This window comes from Octodon degus, unplaced genomic scaffold (genome assembly GCF_000260255.1).
Source record: "Octodon degus isolate 3935 unplaced genomic scaffold, OctDeg1.0 scaffold00053, whole genome shotgun sequence".
Taxonomy (NCBI): Eukaryota; Metazoa; Chordata; class Mammalia; order Rodentia; family Octodontidae; genus Octodon; species Octodon degus.
In genome coordinates this window covers 7,939,208-7,944,542 of record NW_004524629.1, presented here as the reverse complement: position 1 = coordinate 7,944,542, position 5,335 = coordinate 7,939,208, and the positions used below count along the sequence as shown (strand labels likewise).

At 35.9% G+C, this 5,335-nt stretch overlaps 1 protein-coding gene across 1 annotated transcript in view; it reads left to right on the top strand.

Moving 5' to 3' along the window:
* Positions 1-5,335, top strand: part of Zbtb20 (zinc finger and BTB domain containing 20) — a 1,008,106-nt gene that overhangs the window by 32,960 nt on the left and 969,811 nt on the right. The gene's annotated exons all lie outside the window — the stretch shown is intronic.

Sequence of the window (5,335 nt, the reverse complement as noted above, 5' to 3'; positions counted from 1 at the left end):
CTCTCGCTCTCTCTCTCTCTCTCTTTCTTCGCTCTTGCTCTTGCCTCCCCTCCCGTCTCCTCCCTTCCCTTCCCTTCCCTTCCCCCTCCCTCCCTTCCTTCCTTCCTTCCTTCCTTCCTTCCTTCCTTCCTTCCTTCCTTCCTTCATTCCACTTTCTTGTCTTCTGTTTCTGTTTTTCTTTTTGGGGCAAGTTGTCATTAAATTGCACAGACTGACCTTGAACTTGTGATCCTCCTGCTCAATGTCCTGAGCAGCTCAGATTATAAGAATGAGTCACACTGTGCCCAGTTTTAATACACTTATTTTTATATATATATCCCCATTATCAGCATCCCTTATGGGAGTGCTACATTTGCTACAGTGAATTAACTTACTTTGAAATATTTTTGTCAACCTAAAGTCCATACTTTACATTTAGGCTCAGTCTTGGTATATTTTATGGGTTTGAACAAGAGTATAATCACAATCTCATTACACCAAATATCTATTCCTTTTCATCCCTCCCTCCTCCTAATCCTGATACCCATTGATTTTTTTTGTTTATTTATTGTTTCTTTTATTTTGAAACAGAATTATGCTATGCAGGCCACGCTGGCCTTGAACTCATGGTGATCCTCCTGCTTCTGTTCCTGAGTGCTTGAATTATAGACATGTGCTGTTATGTCCAGCCTTTTTTTTTTTTTAAACATTTTTACCTTCTGGAATGTCATATAGTTGGAATCTTACAGTATTTTCACATTGGCTCCTTCCACTTTCATTTCTTCTGTGTCTTTTTATAGCTTAATAGTGTATTTTTTATCATTGAGTAATATTCTATTATCTGGATATACTCATTTCACCCATTCATCTGTGAAAGAGTATCTTTTACTTGTAGGTTTTGGGGATTATGAATAAAAGTAATATAAACATTTTTGTTTAGGTTTTTTGTGTGGGCATTTTTCATTTCCTTTTGTGTGTGTGTGTGTGTGTGTGTGTGTGTGTGTGTGTATTTTTAGGGAAGGTTCTGCAGTGTTGAGGGTCTCACTGCTAGATTGGACTTGTAGTGATCCTCCTGTTTATGGCCTCCCAAGAGCTGGGATTACAGACATATGCCACCATGCCCAGTCTCAGCATGTCCTGGGTGTGGGGCCTGCATGGCAGGCTGAAGAGTTGAATCCCAGCCCCTGTGCCTGTTTGCAGGTGCCTTAATCTGCTCAACTATTTGGCTGGCCCTCAGTTCCTTTGAATAAATACCAAGAAGTGTGAATGCTAGGTAATATAACAGTCTGTTTAGAAAGTTAAACTCTCTTTCAAAGTGGCTGTAGTATTTTGCTTTCCTACCAGTAATGGATAAAAATTTTTTTTGTTCCATAGCCTTGCCAGCATTTGGTTTTGTCAGTGTTCTGGATTGTGGTCATTCTAATAGATGTGTGATAGTGTCTCATTGTTTAATTTGCATTTCTTTGAAGGCATAGGATGTACAGCACCTTTTCTTATACTTGTTTCTTATCTGTGAGTTTTCTCTTATTAGGAGTTTTAAAGATCTTTGCACTACTGTTGTATCATATTGTTTGCTTTGCTATTGTTGAGTTTTTAAGAGAAAAACTCTGGATTTTGGATGTCTCCTACAAGTATTAGTTCCCTGTTTATGACTTAGTTTATCATTCTTGTAATAGTGTCTTTCCCAGAGAAGAAAATTTTGGTTTTAATGAAGTCTAGTTATCAGTTCTTCCTTACATAGATCATGTCTTTGATGTTTTATCTAAAAAGTCATTGATATACTCAGAGTTATCTAGATTTTTTTATGCTATCTTTTGGGGTTTTGGATTTTACATTTGGGACTGGGAATCATTTTGAGTTAATTTTATGGAAGGAGTAATGTCTATATCTTGATTCATTGTTTATTTCTAGTTGTTCCAGCACAAGTTGTTGAAAAGACTTCTTTCATCCATTGTATTACCTCTTCTATTAAGTTAGAAAGATTTATCTGGATCTATTTCTGGCCTCTATTTTTTTACACTGATCTACTTTTTGTTTTTGATTAGTGTAGCTTTTCAACTTTGTTTTTTCTCTTTTAATAGCATGTTGGATATATTGGGTCTTTTGCTTTTCCATATAAATTTTAGAGTTGGTCTGTTAGTATATACAACATACCTTTACTGGATTTTGATTGTAATTGTATTGAATCTATAGATGTATTGGAGCTCTGGGGAGGCTGAAAGCAGGAGGATCACCACAAGTCTGAGTTGTGTAGTGAGACCCTGTAGCAACTAACTAACTAACTAACTAACTAACTAACTAACTAACTGATGTAGTTGGAAAAGAAGGAGTTTTTATAGGACCAGATTGTCTCATAACATTACCAATGTAGGAATCAATGTAATAACCACAAAACCTCTATAGTTTCTTGTCATATAGGGTTAAAGTCAGCTCTCTATATCATCAATGAATTGTGCATTGACAGATTTAACCAACTGCAGATAAAAAATATTGGGGAAATTATATTTATACTGAACATTATGGACATTTGTTCTAATTATTTCTAAGCAAAACAGTGTAACAGCTGCTTACGTACCATTTACATAGTATTATGTAATATAAGTTGTGTAGAGATGATTGAAAGTGTACCGGAAGATGTACGTGGTTCAGCAAATACCAGATTATTTTACCATAGAACCTGAATATCTGTAGGTTTTATTTGTAGGGAATCATGAAAATAGTTCCCCATGAATAACTTGGGAAAACTATTGCTTCACTCCATGCTGCGATTAACTGAATTCTTTTCTGTCTCCAATTCCCACAAAGAAGAGTGTATCTGGAATTCTAGAGAACACTAACAATGTACTGCATACTGTCTTTGGAATCTAGTACAGTGTGTAGATATATGAGAAGAGTTGAGATGTTCTACATTTTTCACTGAGACAAAGTATTTTTTTTGTTCTAAATTTAGGGTCTTAGTTGTTACTCTACATTCTTTGTGATTTCTGCCTGTAAAAATCAAATATTCTTGTTCTACTTGGATTAAAACAAAGCAAAACAAAGTAGAATACCTGGAACTTTATTTTTAAAAATTAACACATAAAACTATCTACTTTTAAGCATTTTCTCAAACTATAGGCTTATATGTTTTTTAAAATTGGTATGATTCTTCATACTTTTGATAAAGCCTCAGAAAAACAAGAGAGTGGTAGATGAAAAACAGAACTATGAAGTAGAAAAGCAAGGGGCAAGATACATACCACTACCTTGGGCTCACTGAATGTTTTTCAGAAAGACTATTGTAAACATGTGAGTAGAACAAGCAGTCCGTTAATTCTAGTGTGGATCTGTGTCCTCCTAAGCAACCATTCTCAAGAGGGTGAGCAGCTATTGCTGAAATTGAATAGAATTAAGTTTACAGTGAAGCGAGAGAGTTTGGCTCTTTGCTCTCTTACTAGAGTTTTTCTTATGCTAGTTTATACAGTGTATGGATGGATAGACATTGTCTTCTAATCTATGTTGTAGGCTACCCTGGAAATAATTTTGAAATATTGGTCTCTGTTGTAAACAGTCCTGAATTTCCATGATATTCTAAAGGATTTTTGGTAATCAGAGTAAGATATAGTTGAACAAGCTCTACTGAAGTAGGTTGAGATTCTTTTTATGCTAGCTGTGCCACCAGGTACGCCGAGCTGGCCACCAAGTCTGGGCATGGTGGTGCATGCCTGTAATCCCAGCGCTAGGGAGGCTGAGGACAGGAGAATCACTATGAGTCAGAGCTGCGTAGTGAGACCCTGTACCAAATACATGAAAAAAAAAAAAAAAGATACTTGCTTTTTAATAGATAGTTGATTCTAAACAAAGGAGTTGCCACTTACATAGTGTGCTTTCCTAATACAAAAAATATAATTTGATTTTTTTAAATTTTATTTTAGGGAAGGGTCTACAGAGTGTTTAGCGTCTCATTACTAGATGGGACTCATAGTGATCTGCCTGTTTATAGCCTCCCAAGAGCTGGGATTAGAAGTGTGTGCCACTACACTCAGTCTCAGTTGTTGTCTCAGCACTCCCTGGGGGGCAGGGCCAGCAAAACAGGCCCAGGGATTGAACCCCTGGCCCCTGTGCCTGCTTGCAGCTGCTTTAATCAGCTGAGCTATTTGGCCAGCCCTATTATTTGATTTTTAAGCACAGTAATGAACTAAATTATGTAAAAGATAATTTTACAGTTAGTACATTTAGTGTTATATGTTTTCAAATGTAAGACTGGAATAAATCAAATGGACCCTTATTTTAGTGTGAATTTTCTTCACAAAAATTTGACTCTAATGTTTCTAAGTTCTACTTAAATGAAATGTAGGCAAACTGTATAGAAACATATTAGGGAAGGTGGGTATCTGGATAGATGCAGTGTTAGAAAAAGCTATAAGTTATCAAGAAGAGTGTATGTGAAAAACATTGGTTAGAGGTGTCAAATAAAGAAAAACTTTTTTTTGTCCTTTAAGGAAGATTAATTTAGAAGCATTCTTTCCCCCCTCCTAATAAAAGATCAAGAATTGTTTGCTGTAGTTTCACATCCATATTCTGGGAAATCTTCTTATGATGGTAGCTCCTTATGAGATTTATTTCTGTCATAGTATGCTATGTGCTATATTTGTTGCACCTGTTCATACAGAGTGCATTGCATTGTGATGTTTGTATAGCTTGCTTCAAAGAAGCAGCTAATCTGCCTTCTTCTGGAGAATTAGCATGTTAGCAACTTAACCTTCATTTTTTTGTCAAAAATTTTGTATATAGTTTTTATTTATTTTGCTGGACAGTGATTTCTTCCTTAAAAGTTATCAGTTTTGTCTACAATCAGTTTTCCTATTGTATGGACTCTGGTTCTCACACAGCCTCCTCTAAGACTGCTCTGACTTTAAAATCATTACTAGGCTTTTATCACAGCAGATTTGTTGATATTCTTCTGACATAAAAAATAAACTTAGAAGATTGCAAAAATAAGCTATACATTTTACTATTTTCTGCTAATATGCAAAATATGTATTTATGATAATTATACGTACTGTGTGCCAGAACTGAAACAATACATTTCTCATAATGGAGTATAAATAAAGAAGGTGGAGCCAGCTGCACTTAAACTGTTTATTTGCAAGCAGTAATGATATAGAGAATATACCTTTTTCACTCTGTTAGTCTGGCAATACTGAACCTGTTGCTGCATTACACGAGTTGCATTTTGCTGGGTAGGGGAAGGAGAGCTGTCTGCTGTCTGGTAGGAGGGCTTTGTCTGTGCCTTTCTCTGTTTCTTTCTGTTTTTCTTTCTCTCCTTTCTCACTCGCTCTCTCTCTCTCTCTCTCTCTCTCTCTCTCTCTCTCTC